General features: G+C 43.8%; 1 protein-coding gene across 3 annotated transcripts in view; it reads right to left on the reverse strand.

The window, feature by feature from the left end:
* The window catches only part of LOC125453045 (P2Y purinoceptor 8-like), a 42,788-nt gene extending 31,741 nt beyond the window's left edge, over positions 1-11,047 (reverse strand). For all 3 annotated transcript variants that reach the window (XR_007247672.2, XR_007247671.2, XM_059646805.1), the window contains exons 1-2: positions 10,396-11,047; positions 9,578-9,684 (exon numbers count right to left, since the gene is read on the reverse strand). The gene's annotated coding sequence lies outside the window, so the exon portion shown is untranslated. The remainder of the gene's footprint in view (positions 1-9,577; positions 9,685-10,395) is intronic.
* Positions 11,048-16,729: the final 5,682 nt, after the last annotated feature.

Below are 16,729 nucleotides of genomic sequence, written 5' to 3' on the forward strand. Positions count from 1 at the left end.
GTTAACGCTTCGGGTCCGGTGACCCTTCCTCAGAACTAAGGAAAGGTATGAGGAAGGGTCACTGGGCCCTAAAAATAAACACTGATTCTTTTTCTTCTCAGATGTTGCCAGACCTGCTGAGCTTTTCTAGCAACTTTGCTTTTGTTGCTGATTTACAGCATCCACAGTTCTACAGGTTTTACATAAAACTTTCAACAGATTGGCAAGATATTTGGCACAAAGGTATATCAGTGAGGTTGTTGGAGGTCAATCATTTCTGTCCCAGGATATTGTTACAGGAGTTCCACAAAGTAATGTCCTAGGCCCAACATCTCCAGCTTGAATGACCTTTCTTGTAATGCAAGGTTGTAGCGTGTTTGTACGAATTACAGCACCATTTTCAAATCCTTGGATATTAAAGCAGCCTGTGTTCATATGCAGCAGATCCTGGCTGATGCTTAGGCTTAGCCTGATAACTGACAAGAGTTGCAATCATGGTAAATATGGAATATTGATATTCAATTTCCATTGTCTGAATTTTTAACACCTGAGAACTTCATGGAGTATGAATGGCTTTTGTAAAGGACAGATATTGACCTAAAATAGTTGATCGACCCCCTAACCACACACAATGACAAATCCTGCATATAGTGAAACCCTATGCACTGAGATAGCCATGTTACATAAAGACTGGAACCACCAGCTGAATCAACTTTAAGAGAATTTGTATCGCATGCTTAATTGATACTGGTACAATAGATTGAGTACCAGAGGGTTGTCCAAAACTGTCAAATTGGCAACACAATGTAGCAGACTCAAGAATGTACAAAAGGACATGTAGCAGCAAGTACTTTGAAAATCCAAGCAGAGAAGGAAATCAGAAATATGAACTGATAATAGCAAGAACTGTGCGACCCTCTCTCTCAAGCTGTCCCTCTCCCTGCTGAAGTCTATGCAGAGGGAAGAACTAACTTGAAAACAAGATCAACAAACTTTGTCACTGCTGTGGGATATGAGTCAACAATTAAATAATTGACCTCATGTTGAAAACATAACACCTTAAAGACTCAGTGTTATCTTGTCAATACTGTGTAGCCTATTCAACACACAAATCTTGTGAATAAATACTCAACAACCTGTACCTCTCTGGTTACTCATGGATCCGATGTAGGTTCAGTGACCTGATACGTTGGATAGGATTTTCCTGGGCCCAGGGCAACAGGAGTGGAGGGAGCAGTGGGGCTGTGAGAATCATGGGTGGGCATGTAATGAAATTTCCCCAAAGCAATCCTGTTACTGGGGATATTTCCCAGGGGGTGGTAGGCACGTGGATCAGGATAGACCGGCACTCAATCTGTAAACTTAAGGTAATAATTTGGGGCCATTTTGAGTGTTTGCTGCAAACTTGACCCCTCTCCATGCGTGGGAGCACCCTCTCTCAATACAAGTGGCTTCCTTGGAGGCTTTTTGAGTGGGGGAACATAGAACCAGAGGCCCCATCCCCAGGGAGGCATCTAAAGGCAACAGTGGTCTAGCCCACAGTGTAGCACTGCCACTAGCTGGATTTGAGCTCCGAAAAAATGGAGCATATGGCTATAAAATCTGAATGATCATCCTCCTTCCGAGTGTGAGTCCATTTTGATTCACCTAGCTTCCTCAGCATTGCCCACCTCTCTCATGGGAGCTGCCAAAAATTCAGAGTTACTGGTGTGAGATCAGATCAGCAGCATAGGCAGCCCATCAGGCATCTGTAACTGGATCAAAAACAAAGTTGTTGGAAAAGCTCAGTGAGTCTGGCAGCAGCTGTGAAGGTAAAAACAGAGTTAACGTTTTAGGTCTGGTGACCCTTCCTCAGAACAGTATCTGTAATTGGATGGTTCGTTTGAAATAGCTAAACAGGAGGCGGGGTCCAGGGAATTAGCTAACCATCTTAGGGATGGTCCAAACTTGGTCTATGCGAAACAAAACCCGCAAGAAAATCTTTGCCATTCCTGGAAGGAATAAGACAGTAAAATTGGTGAATGAGGTATTCTGCTGTGACTCATCTAGTACACTTCAGAACGACATCCCCTGTTTGACCAGTATGTTCATTCCAAATATTTCCCCTTGCACTATTTCTCTCCCACCTTCCAGATAGAAAAACACAGGAGGGCATGTCAGGAGCAGCATCAGGTGTACCTCGAAATGAGGTGTCAACCTGGAGAAGCTACAACACAGCATGAGCAGTAATTAATAGACAGGGCCAAGTGATTGCATAACTAACAGATAAGGTGTAAGCTCTATAGTCTGACCACATCCAGTCATGAAAGGTGGTGGACAATTAAACAAATGTCTGGACATGGAGGATCCACAAATAACCCCATCCTCAATGACGGAAGACTCCAACAGATCAGCACAAATGATAAGACAGAAGCATTTGCAGCAATCTTCAACCAGAAGTGTCAAATGGACGATCCATCTCAGCTTCATCCAGATGGCCCAGTATCGGAGATACCTGTTTTCAGCCAATAACAGTAAAAACCACTTTGGTTTTGATGAACAAGCAGTTCTGCCTGATTGCTAACATCACCAGTCCTTGGGGATGGGGCTCAAAGGTTCATGCAGCACATTAAAGTCCCCATTGAAAGAGGTGTGTGGGAATGTGTGGAAACTTAGTACTGATGGGCTGGACAGGGAGTGTGAAGAAAAGAACATGGAAGTTTGTGAGGGGCAATCTTCCGAGGAGGAGGGTGAGGATACTGAGCAGGGGAAGTCACCACCTCCTCCCGGACAGAGTGGTACAGTGCCTGGCTCAACAAGCCACACAAGATATGACTAACATTCAGTTGCAATGAATGTGCGCTGAATGCAGCGAGCATTCACTGACTGCAAATTTGTTGCTGCTCAAAGGCAAGCGGTTGTATTATTTCCTATTATTTTCCCATTTTGTTTGACTTCTTTTTGCTTTGCAGAATAAAAATGAACATTTAAAGCTGACGGCTTTGTGAGGGGCTCTGATAATTAGGCAAAGTCTGAAACTTACTCTGCCAAGTGAACCTGCGTTGTCTTCCATAATTATGTGACTTGTGAAAAATTACAAAAGCTATGCCCATGGAGAGTGGTCAAAGTAAGAGGTTTTTTTTCCTGTCTGAGCACACGGACTCTCCTGGTGAATAATGTGAAGCCTTTCAAGGGGCAATTGCATTAATCAGGCACTTACACTGTACAAGTCGAAGTTAACTACAATCATAATACCCTGCATGTGAAATACATATTGTATCCAACTGCGTGGGACATAAACATTGACCATAATCAATCTTGCCCATCTCCTCGGTCATTGCAGTTGGAAGATAGCCATCTGTATGCAGCAGAGTTTATGATAAGTGATTTTAAATTCTCATCTGCTGGCCAGAATTCACAAAGACAATCCAAGTTGTCATAGGCTGCCCAAAAGGAAGGAACTAACCTTGAACTGTGTGTATTTGCCAACATATATTCATGCAATTGTGCCTTTTTTGGGTGATCTGGGGATGGCTGGGGGGAAGAAATATCAGTAATCATTCGACATTGCAATATCTTACAGTTAGTGTGCAGAATGGCTTGTGCTGCATTCATCAGAATAAGATCATTATGTCAAAAGTGCACATAGAAGCATTCCATGGCAGTCCTTGTCAGAGATATCAACATCCCACCATGTGGGGGAGTAAACTAAACTGTCATGTGTCGGACTGTCAAAGTGCGTCGCGTAATGTATGCCATGCTCTGCACAACTTGTAGCAGGCAAACAGCAGACGTGACGGACTCTGCAGAGCTGGGAGAGTAGAAGCAATCTTCTGAGGAGGAAGGTGAGGACACTGAGCAAGGGGAGTCACCACCTCCTCCCTGACAGAGTGGTGCAGTGCCTGGCACAACAAGCCACACAAGATATGTCTGACATTCGGTTCCAGAGGATATGAGCTGAATGCAGCGAGTGCTCACTGACTGCAAATTTGTTGCTGCTCAAAGGCAAGCAGTTCCATTATTTGCCAATTTGGTTTGACTTCTTTTTGCTTTGCAGAATAAAAATGAAAAGTTAAAGCTGTTTTGAAGGCTTTCCAGTATGTCGTGTTCCCACGCGGAGCAACAAGAAAATGCTCGGTGAAACTGGGCCTCGCAGCACCAGAGACCCAGGTTCAATTCCATCCTTGGCTGACTGTCTGTGTGCAGTTTGCACATTCTCCCCATGTCTGCGCGGGTTTCCTCCAGGTTCTCTGGTTTCCTCCCATAGTTCAAAAATGTACAGGTTGGGTGAATTGGCCATGCTAAATTGTCCAGCAGTGTGGAGGCTAGGTGAGTTATTCACAGCAAGTGCAGGATTATAGATTAGGCATCTTTGTCTGGGTGGGGTGCTGTTCAGAGGGTTGGTGTGGATTCAGTAGGCTGTATGGCCACTTCCACACTGTTAGAACTCTACAATTCACTTTCTTAGATAGGATTCCAAGATGCTAAGTAGAGATAACCTCTGTAGCTTGGTTCTTAAATGGCAGTACATTTATGAATGTACAGTTACATTTGCAATGAGGTACCCACTGTGCCAACTATGTGCCCTGAAAGATGTTTCTTTTTGATTTCCCTCATCTTATTTTCATGATTGTAGCACTCATCCTGGTAAATAGCTGGGCTTTAAAAATGGTGCCAATGCCTGACATTCCAGGATGGTTTCTCCAGCGAACCGGAAGATAGTGTGAGTGGAAGACTAGAGAGGTGTGGCCAATAGCTAATGAGGCAAGATTCAGACAATAGCGCAAGAAATCTTACTGGAGCTCACAGAGATAATCCTTGAACAAAGCTCATTGGAATTGACACTTCAGCAATTTCTGGTAAAATTGAGCCTTATAAATGCAACGTCTGTTAAAAAGGATGCAATGTGGAGGTGTCAGTGTCTGACTGGGATGGACAAGGTCAGAAGCCAGGTGACATCTTTTTATAGTCCAAACAGTTTATTTTAAATCACAAGCTTCCTTAGCACTGCTCTTTCATCAGGTGAGGTGCAATGCTCCAAAAGCTTGTGACATTAATAAAAAGAATATGAGTTATGTGTCAAAGGGTTGTAATAGCATTGCACGTTATACAGCAATACATTCTTTTTAATTGAACCCAGTTCATTTGTGACTCCAATGTAGCAGCGGGAGGAGTTTTTTTTAAACATGCATTTGACTGGAACATCAATAAGAAGATTGAGAACAATCCAAAAAAAAAATCCATTTTCCTCCCAGTTTTTATTTGGCTGTCTCCAGCTGCAAGTCAAAAAAATGTACTTAAGCTATCTGTGCATTACTATGGTTGTTACTTAATCAGCTGATTTAGCAATCAGTGATTGCCAACATCCAAAATAACAAAAGCAAGGCAGTTCCTCTACTTCTTCGGGTGGCTAAGGAAATTTGGCATGTCCATAAAAACTCTTGCCAATTTTTATAGATGCACCAAAGAAAGCATTCCATCTGGATGCATCACAGCTCGGTATGGCAACTGCTGTGCTCAGGACCATAAGAAACTACAAAGAGTAATTAACACAGCTGAGTATATCACACAAGCCTCCTATCCATTAACTCCATCAATACTTTTCACTGCATTGGAAAGGCAGCCAACATAATCAAAGACCCCTCCCACTCCCATTTTAATCTCTTCCAACCTCTTTCATCAGTTAAACACACACACCAACAGAGTCAAGAACAGCTTCTTCCCCACTGAGCTGAACTTCTGAACGGACCTCTCAAATCTCATATTTAATGTTGACCTCGCTCTTTGTGTGCCTTTTCTTCAAGGTTAACACTATATTCCTAGCTCTGTTCTATCACCCCAATGTGATCGGTATGGTATGATCTGCCTGTACTGAATGTAAAACAAAACTTTTCACTGTAGTTTGAGACACATGACAATAATAAATCAAAGCAAATGAAAGCAGTTACCCATTTTACTGCTCTCCTCATTTCTATTTGCAGTTGATTTCCCATTTAATAAACAAAGTAAAACGAACTACAAACTTACCATCATCCATTTCAAAACCTCACATAATAACATGATCAACAGTAACCATTCAATATATTTCTCAAGGATTGATTATAATGAACTTGAAATGCCCCAGTCTCAGCTGGTTAGCATTTGATACATTGCTCTGGATTGTAACACACATTGATTACCGATAAAATGAAAAGGTTGCTTTGGCATTACTGCTACATATTTATGTAATCAATTGATTGACAATACAGACACACAGTCAGTGGGTAGCACTGATGCCTCACAGGGCTAGGTACCCAGGTTCAATTTCAGCCTTGGCTGACGGTATGCAGCTCTCACATTCTCCCTTTGGGTTTCCTCTGGGTGCTCCAATTTCCTCCCACAGTCAAAGAGCTGCAGGTTAAGTGGATGGGCCATATTAAATCTCCCCATAGTCTCCAGGCATGTGCAGGCTAGGCGTATTAGCCATGGGAAATGCAGGGATAGAGTAGGATCTGAGTGGGATGGTCTTTGGAAGGTCGGTGCAGATTTGATGGGCCGAATGGCCTCTTTCCCCACTGTACGGATTCTAAATTATTCTTTTATTACATGAGGTAAACATGTGGCATCATTTTTTCACTTAAAAATGTTACCAGAAATTTATGTATTTTTCCTAAGATCTGCAATACATCAAACTGTAAACTTTAACACCCCCATTTGATGCAAAACAAGAGATAAAACTTGAAATACTATGTTGATTTAATTGAATAGCATGTTAGACTACTTCAGAGGATGTGTAACAGTCAACCACACTGACATGGAGCTCAGTGGGCCAGACACTTGATTTCCTTCCTTAAAGGGCATTAGTCAGCCAGTAGGGTTTCTAATATAATCCCACAGTTCTCCGACCAATTTTAGCTGATCGAAGCTGTTTGGAACAGGGAACATAAGAAATAGAATCATGAAACATGTGGTGCTTTCAGACTATTTTGTCATTCACCAAGGTCATAATTGGCCTTTCTCAACTATAACTTCTGCACCAGCCCAATATCCAAAAGTCCATCAGTATGTATTCTATATTCAGCAACTAAACATCCACACTCCTCTGAGGCAAAGATTTTCAAAGATTCGTAATCCCTTGTGTGAAAAATTTACTTCCTCTCTGAATCCAAAATCACTAACCCACTTATTCTGGAATTCACTTGTGTCTCATTTCTTATGTTATTTTAAACTGAACTCAAAATGGTGGGATTTGGTTGAACTCTGGCCTTGTTACATCATTCAGTAGCCTAGAACCTTGAAGAAGACAGGCAGAATGACTGGACCATAAGTAAGCTGTAGATACTGAGATGAACGTAGTAATGAGAAGGGGCAATATCAGAAACCAGTATATCTGGGGTGAGTAAAGGTTATCAGGATGTTGATGAAAGTAGCTTGAGAAAAGATCAAAATGATATGGTCATTTGTTCTCGGAAGAGGGGAATCATGGTGAGGCAAGTGATAGAGATAGAGCTACCAGCAAGAAAGAGAAAAGGAAGGTGCAGAACAGAAAGAAACACTGCAGACTTAAATGCAACTGGATTAGGTGAGGAATAGGTGACTGACAAGAGGAGATGGAGAAGAGTAATCAGCCAGCAGTGTGGTGGCACCAAGCAAACTCAGAGAAGCCAACAGAAGAAGAAATGAAAAGATGGAGGAAGAAGTAAAAAAGTTTGTTAACCCAGGTACCCAAATTATTTGTCTTATAACATGACTGTTACAGTACAATGTTGTCTTGTCAGGAGGGGCATGCGGTTATGGCCCCTCAGTTACAGCCCTGAATACGAGAAAGCCTATGGTCCAGTATCAATTTGCAGACCAATAATTAATGCCAGAGCGTGTGGACTTGGGGACGGGTAGCAGAATAGACAGCCTGCTAACCTCTACATGGAGGTTAGAGTGTAAGTGTTAAAGTCAGCTATACACCCTCACAAACAGTGCTCCACAGGGGCCAGTGCTGGGAACATTAATGCTCACTCTTTGTAGGGTGCAGTTAATCATAGAATCACTACACTATGGAAGCAGGCCATTCAGCCCATTGAGTCCACACCAACCCTCCAAAGTGCTGTAACCCTGAATTTCCAACTAGCCTGTGCTTCCCTGAACACTATGAGCAATTTAAGCATGGTCAATCCACCAAACCTGCACATCTTTAGACTGTGGGAGAAAGCTGCAGCACCCAGGGGAAACCCCCACAGACACAGGGCAAACATGCAAACTCCACACAGAGACTCGCCTGAGGCTGGAATCAAACGTGGGTCCCTACGGCTGTGAGACAACAGTGCTGACCACTGAGCCACACTGCCACTGAGGACAACTAAGGAAGGACGTGACAAAACACAATAACCTTGCTGAATGGATATCTAATTGGCAAGTAAATTTTACTTTTGTTAAGTGAAAAGGTGGTCGGAGGAATAAAGACATCACATCATTTGGACAATAAATGTATAAATTGGAGAGAAAAGCATAAAGATCGAGAGACATTGATGCGCAAATCTCAAAAAGTCGTGAGACATGTTTATTTAAAAAAACCAAGCACTCAGGTTCATTCCTAGAGAGACTGAAATTAAAAATTGGTAAAGTATAACTAGCTTATATAGTCATATTGTTAGATAACACATCAGTTCAGTCTCCATCATTTAGAAAGGATATAGAGGCATTGGAAAAGATATAAAAGAGATACCTAAGTATGAGATGAGAATTGGGGTGGAGAGTGTGGTGACTCCACAGGACACCAGGGTAATAGTCTGGGAACATCAGTATGAGTTGCACCACGACAGTGGGGTAGTGTCTCTACCTCTGATTGAGCAGGCCAGGATTCAAATCCCACCTGCTCCAGAGGTGGCAGCATCACTGAACAAGCTCATTAGAAAATTATCTTTTCTGCAGTTGAAAATTAATCTAATGGAGACATGCAACCACTGCTAATTGTAGCAAACACCCATATGGTTCATAATTTCCTTCAGGGAAGAAAGTCTGGCCTACGTGTGACTACAAATTCATAGTAATGTGATTGATTCTTAAATGTCCTCTGAGCAATTAGAGATGGACAATAAATGCTTGCCTTGACAGTGACACCCACATTCAGTGAATGAGTAAAAGAAATTGACATGTTTGACGTACATTGACAATTTCATTCCATACTTTTAACTAATTGAATTTAAATTCCCTCGAAAAGCATGGTTGGCTTTGAACTCATATCTAAAAGACATTAGTTCAATATCTGAATTATCAGAACAACAATCTTACTCTCTCAAAGCACACTAAGGTAAACAGTTTAGGCGGATTTGAGGGTAGTTATTCAGTCTTTTTAAGCAAATGGATCATTGGTTCAAATTCTTCAATGTGTAAAAAGTAAATTTCTGCATTGCTCTGGGTCCAAATGTTGAAAATGGAAACTGAAATGGGAACAAAGTGGGCGTTCTTACCAAGGTGTAAATCTTCTCTGAACCTCAACCCACTCCCCTCTCACTCACTGCCATTTGTAGCAATCTTACTTGTAATTTCAGAACTCATTCATTGAAATGCACCAAACAAAACATCAAGCATGGGGAGGACACACCACTGAAAAGCAAACAACTGATCGTTGCCTTTTGTAACTCACCCGTTATTAAGAGCAAAAAAAAAGTCGTCTTAACTCAGGGAGAAGATTCATAAAGATGCTCTGTGGAAAATACACTTTCCAGAATTGCTGAAACAGCTGAGTCAAACCTGTCATAGAGAGCAAGAGAGAGATTTAATTAGAGGGTCTCCATGCTTAGAGCAAGGGGAGAAGTTGAGCCTGGAATTGAATCTCACTGTGGGAATTGAACCCACAATGTTCACATCATAGACCTGCCATCCAGCTAAATGAACTAGTCAATCCTTTACACAGAATAGTCACTAACACGCAGAAATATTCACTCAGACACACACACACATAACACACACAATATTCACACTGGCAGACTATATTTACACAATTTGCACTCAGACACAATATTCATACTGACAAAGTCGACATTCACAATTTTCACACACACATACAATGCTCACACTGATAAAGAGACTATTCAATCACACATTCATTCAGACGCACATTTACACACAACATTCACTTATAAAGACGATAATCACACTATTTACTCAAACACATAATGTTCGCACTGACAAAGACTACATTACACAATATTCGCTCAGACACAATATTCACACTGAGAAAGACTATATTCACACACAATGTTCGCTCACACACATAAATAAAACATTCACAATCACATTCGTACGCACACGAGGTTCACTCTGATATACACTGAGACAGACAATAACAACATTCACACACGCAACACACTCAGCTCGTTGCCAACACCGTGGTCAGATGGTTATGAAGAGATTGGCTGCCTTAAGAGCACAACGATTGCGATTAAATGGAAAGGGACGCACCAGGAGCGAGGGCTTTCAGATCGGCTTCTGGTCCATGTTCTTCGGCTGGAGATGGTTTGCAGTCTGCCTCCTGAGTGAGAGAGAGAACGGGGAAGCCTGTTAGAGGTGGTGGGGGGCAGATCGCAAAATAACACGAGCTGCATATGTGGAGTTTTCCTCAGCTGCTGAGTGTATGCTCAGTATAGCCTTGATCACAACCCTATGTGTTTTGAGTTTGGACTCCTGCAGAGCTTTCCCCTGGCTGTTTGTGGGAAGCTACCAGCGTATCGACCATCAGACGAAGTGCCCCTTTCTAGACTGAAGTGCGTAAAGTTAATGTCTGTGGAACGATGCGTCTCTGAAGGGAGAGTGACAGATCCTGTCAGAGAGAGCGCCCTGCATCTTACAGTCGTTCAAGCCGCAGTCAGTTTCACAACAAATCGAAAAAAAAGAACGTGCGTTTGGTTTTCTTCCTCTTCTAAAGGGAGCCCAGAGAGAAGCTGAGGGAGAGCTGTAGATGTAAAACAAAAGAACTGCGGGATGCTGGGGCACTGAAACAGAAAGCAGAAGTTGCTGGGGAAACTCTCTGGCAGCATCTGTGGAGAGACAGAACAAGCTTGGGTTAATGTTTCAGTTCCAGTGACCCTCCTTCAGAACGGTGTTCCACTCCTCCCACACCGCCCGACGCAGGCTTACAGCCTCAGCCCAGGTCAATCCTTGCGCATTTTGGAAAATTTCGCACAATTGTCTGAACGTTCAGGATACAACTTGTAGCTTAAAGAAGTGAGTCACCGATTTTGGGTTCCCAACTGTCTGCCTGCAACCTCCTGCTCCGGACTGCTATAGAATCCCCTGTAAGGACAGACTACTCCCTTCCCTGGGAGACCTCCCTCAATTCCAATCAACAGAGGAGGGAAAAATTCAGCACCTCTGACAGTGCTGCCCTCCTGCTGTAAGGGGGAGCTGGTCAACACTGTAGGCATCTCCGTAAGGACACCACTGACAGAATAACCGTTAAACAATTGGAGTCTAAAGTAGATCTCCTGGGCCATTTCAGTTTATTCATCATAGAATCATAAAGATTGAAACAGACCCTTCGGTCCAACTCGTTCATTTCAATCAGTTATCCTAAATTAATCCAGTCCCATTTGCCAGCATTTGGCCCATGTTCCTCTGAACCCTTCTTATTTATATATCCATCCAGATGCCTTTTAAATGTTGTAATTGTGCTAGCCTTCACCACTTCATCTGGAAGCTCATTCCACGCATGTACTACTCTCTGTGTGAAAACATTGCCCCTTAGGTCCCATTTTATATCTTTCTCTTCTCACTTTAACCCTATGCCCTCTAGTTTTGGACTCCCCTGCCCTGAGGAAAAGACCTTGTCTATTTATCTCGTCCATGCCCCTCACAATAACCGTCAACCTCTGATACTCCAGGGAAAATAGCCCCAGCCTCTCTCTATAGCTCAAACCCTCCAACCCTGGCAGCATCTCGGATAGATTGACAGCAGTCATAGGGTAATATTTTCACTATAGGGCTTTAAGAACACATTGTCACATTGAATGACACTCAGTGCCTGGGGAAAACAGTCAGTGGGGCCACGATTTTCTCCAAATGAAGACAATAAAATTATCTGGCACTGAGACAATCTTATTTGTAAATTCAGAACTCATTCACTGGAATGAACCAAACAAAACATCAAGCATGGGGAGGACACACCACTGAAAAGCAGACAAGTGATCCTTGCCTTTTGTAACCAAATGAAGACTGTAAGACCAAATGGAAATAGGCCATTCAGCCCACTGAGTCTTCTCCGCCATTCAACGAGATCAGTTGAACCATTGATGGCCAGAGGGTGAGCTTTTCAAATAGGCAAGTCGATAGTGCAATGACCACCAGTGAGGAACAGCAGGTTGCCATTTCACACAGGAGGCAGAGGGGAGACATATTTCCCACAGCTTCCTCTTTGGTCAGAATAAAAGAAAAGGCGTCCACCCTGGGCACCATAGTGAGCAAAGGAAGCTCCACCTGCAATCTTTGGGTGGCATCATTGTGGCACTGCAGGACGCCCATGATGGACATGTCATCTAAGGAATGGGAGGGGGAGTGGAAATGGTTTGCGACTGGGGGGTGCAGTTGTTTATTGCGAACCAAGCGGAGGTGTTCTGCAAAGCGGTCCCCAAGCCCCCGCTTGGTTTCCCCAATGTAGAGGTAGCCACACCGGGTACAGTGGATACAGCATACCACATTGGCAGATGTGCAGGTGAACCTCTGCTTAATATGGAAAGTCATCTTGGGGCCTGGGATAGGGGTGAGGGAGGAGGTGTGGGGGCAAGTGTAGCATTTCCTGCGGTTGCAGGGGAAGGTGCCGCGTGTGGTGGGGTTGGAGGGGAGTGTGGAGCGAACAAGGGAATCACAGAGAGAGTGGTCTCTCCGGAAGGCAGACAAGGGTGGGGATGGAAAAATGTCTTGGGTGGTGGAGTCGGATTGTAGATGGCAGAAGTGTCGGAGGATGACGTGTTGTATCCGGAGGTTGGTGGGGAGGTGTGTGAGAACGAGGGGGATCCTCTTGGGGCGGCTATGGCAGCGGCGGGGTGTGAGGGATGTGTTGCGGGAAATGCGGGAGACGCGGTCAAGGGCGTTCTCAACCACTGCGGGGGGAAAGTTGCAGTCCTTGAAGAACTTGGACATCTGGGATGTGCGGGTGTGGAATGCCTCATCCTGGGAGCAGATGCGGTGGAGGAATTGAGAATGGGGATGGAATTTTTGCAGGGGGGTGGGTGGGAGGAGGTGTATTCTATGTAGCTGTGGGAGTCAGTGGGCTTGAAGTGGACATCAGTTTCTAGCTGGTTACCTGTGATGGAGACTGAGAGGTCCAGAAAGGTGAGGGATGTGTTGGAGGTGGCCCAGGTGATCTTGAGGTTGAGGTAGAAGGTGTTTGGGAAGTGAATGAACTGTTCGAGCTCCTCTGGGGAGCAAGAGGCGGCGCTGATACAGTCATCAATGTAATGGAGGAGGAGGTGGGGTTTGCGGTCTGTGTAGGTGCGGAAGAGGGACTGCTCCACTAACCTACAAAGAGGCAGGCATAGCTGGGGTCCATGTGGGTACCCATGGCCACCCCCTTTGTCTGTCGGAAGTGGGAGGAATTGAAAGAGAAGTTGTTGAGGGTGAGGACGAGTTCGGCTGGGCAGATGAGGGTGTCGGTGGAGGGGGACTGGTCGGGCCTGCGGGACAGGAAGAAGTGGAGGGCCTTGCGGCAATCTGCATGAGGAATACAGGTGTATAGGGACTGGACGTCCATGGTGAAAATGAGGTATTGGGGGCCAGGGAATCGGAAGCTCTGGAGGAGGTGGAGGGCGTGGGTGGCGTCTCGGACGTAGGTAGGGAGTTCCTGGACTTAACTCCCCCTCCCATTCTTTAGACGACTTGTCCATCATGGGCCTCCTGCAGTGCCACAATGATGCCACCTGAAGGTTGCAGGAACAGCAACTCATATTCCGCTTGGGAACCCTGCAGCCCAATAGTATCAATGTGGACTTCACCAGCTTCAAAATCTCCCCTTACCCCACCGCATCCCAAAACCAGCCCAGTTTGTCCCCTACCCCCACTGCATCACACAACCAGCCCAGCTCATCTCCTCCCCCAACTGCATCTCAAAACCTGCCCAGCCTGTCTCTGCCTCCCTAACCTGTTCTTCCTTTCACCCATCCCTTCCTCCCACCCCAAGCCGCACCTCCATCTCCTACCTACTAACCTCATGCCACCTCCTTGACCTGTCCCTCTTCCCTGGACTGACTTATCCCCTCCCTACCTCCCCACCTCCCCACCTATACTCTCCTCTCCACCTATCTTCTTTTCTCTCCATCTTCGGTTCGCCTCCCCCTCTCTCCCTATTTATTCCAGAACCCTCACCCCATCCCCCTCTCTGATGAAGGGTCTAGGCCCGAAACGTCAGCTTTTGTGCTCCTGAGATGCTGCTGGGCCTGCTGTGTTCATCCAGCCTCACATTTTATTATCTTGGATTCTCCAGCATCTGCAGTTCCCATTATCTTTGATTATTTTCTGTTTGTGTTTGTTATATTTAAATGAGCTATGTATGAGAGATGTAAATACCAGTTTCGAAAGCACTCATTTAAATTAGATCAGTTAATCGTTTAAAAATTGACAGATGTGTTATACAAAAACAAACACCAATACTTTTCATCTTTCAGCTCTGTAATTCAAATCACATTTACCAAAGATAAGAAGCTGCAATGAGTAAAGAAACTGTGGTAATGTCTTACAAAATATCTTCAAACGTTTTTCATGCTTTTGCAAAAGAAAGGCCACTGCCTTTTTTATAATTAGTTTTAAGTGCCTCTTTTTATTTCTAATTAGTTTTAAATGTTAGTAGCAATATAACTACAGCAGGCCTAACACTAATCAATCAATCATTTGCTATTTCACATCCCAACTATGTACTTGGACCTCTAAGCATCTCCAAACTTTCACTGTGGCTAATTTTTCCCCATGTAGAAAGCACCCGCGCTATCTCTTTTAGGTCCATTGTGGATGACTTCAATTTCATTCACATTGAAAGTCATTTGGCATTGATTTGTTAATTTATACAATCCATTAATCTTTATCTATTATCTTATATTTCCATCTACAGTGCTGTAAAATGCTTTGGGGAAACTTGAGGATGTCAACAGTGCAAGATCTGTCTTTATCAGAGTAAAGTAACTGAGGTGTTTAAACTGATAAAAATTGGTATACTGGTACAATATATTTGGTGAAGGAATGCTAATAAGGGAACAAAATCTTCATTTTCAGATTAATGTGCCAGGGAGAAACACAAACAGAAACAGCTGGCAAAATTCAGCAGGTCTGGTCGCATCTGTGAGGAGAAAGCAATCTGCTTCAAATCCAATAGCTTTTCATCAGTTGTCTCTGCTTTCTCTCTACAGATGCTGCCAGACCTGCTGAGTTTTACCAGCAATTTCTGTCTTTGCTTCAGATTTCCAGCATCCACAGTTCTTTGTTTAATTGTAGAGTCAGGGAGGATGTTTTTTGCTCAGAGAGTAGTTGAAATGAGAACTCCTTTCACCCAGACAGCTTTAGATATTAGGTGAATTGAAATATTCAGGACTGTGATTGGTTTATCAGTGAGGGTATCAAGCAATAAGGATTAAAGGAGGAAAATGGGGGCTGCAGTGACAACAATTGATGCTCTAATTGAATAACAGACAAGGCCCGAGGAGCTGTTTCACTGCTGTTCCTGATTTCTGTGTAATGGTGGAATATGACTGGACTGATATCGTTCATTCCATTCTGGGCCTGCTGTTTTCTTAATGGCTCAGTAACTAGTGAGATGCTGAAACAGCTGTGAATGAGCAGTTTCCAATCTACCTTTTCATAGCGAAATCAACTGAACTGATGCACCAGCTGTCTCACCTCATTTGTACCAACTTTGCCTGTCAATCAGAAGACTCTGGGTTCATGCTCCAAGGATGAGTATTTAATGAGCATGGTTCTCACAGAAACATATAAAATCTTGATGGGACGAGACAGGCTAGATGTGGGAAGAATGTTCCTGATGTTGGGGAAGTTAAGTCCAAGGGGTCTCAGTCCTAAAAATAAGGAGAAAGCCATTCAGGACTGAGATGAGGAAGAATGTCTTCACCGAGAGAGTTGTGAACCTATGGAATTCTCTCCCACAGGAAGCTGTTTGAGCCAGTTCATTAGATATATTCAAGAAGGAGCTGGGCATGGCCCTTGCAGCCAAAGGGAGCAAGGGATACCGGGGAGAAAGCAGGAATGGGATATTGAGAATGCATGATCAGCCATGACCATATTGGACAGTCTCAAAGGGCCAAATGGCCCTTCTGTACCTTTTTTCTATGTTTCTATGTTAATCAAATTGAGTGCTATACCATCAGATGTGTAATCCTTCAGGTGACTTGCTATTTTCTAAAGGTTAGAAAAGAAACCATTACAGAATGAGAAAGCTATATTGGTGTCTTGACAGACATCAATCCCTCAAACAACAGCATTAACAACAGTAGAACTAGCATTTCATTTCATTGCTGCAAGTGGGATTGTCCTCTGTATAAATTGTCCCCTTAGGTTATTATGGTAACCATAGTTCGAAGGTTTTCGTCAGCTGGGGTGGTTTACAAATGCAAACACTTCCTTTCTTTTAAGAATGGCTTTTGTGTCTGTTTGAGACAGGTTGAAGAGTGGAATGTGAGAAGCTCAAGCCAGGTTTCCCATTCATCAGAGCAACAACTATCGTTACTGCAAGTGTGAGCATGGGATGAGATCAAGACTGAGTCGAGATGTGTTGCCTATTTGAATAGCCCGTGACACTCAT

The sequence above is a fragment of the Stegostoma tigrinum genome, chromosome 6 (assembly GCF_030684315.1).
Source record: "Stegostoma tigrinum isolate sSteTig4 chromosome 6, sSteTig4.hap1, whole genome shotgun sequence".
Taxonomy (NCBI): Eukaryota; Metazoa; Chordata; class Chondrichthyes; order Orectolobiformes; family Stegostomatidae; genus Stegostoma; species Stegostoma tigrinum.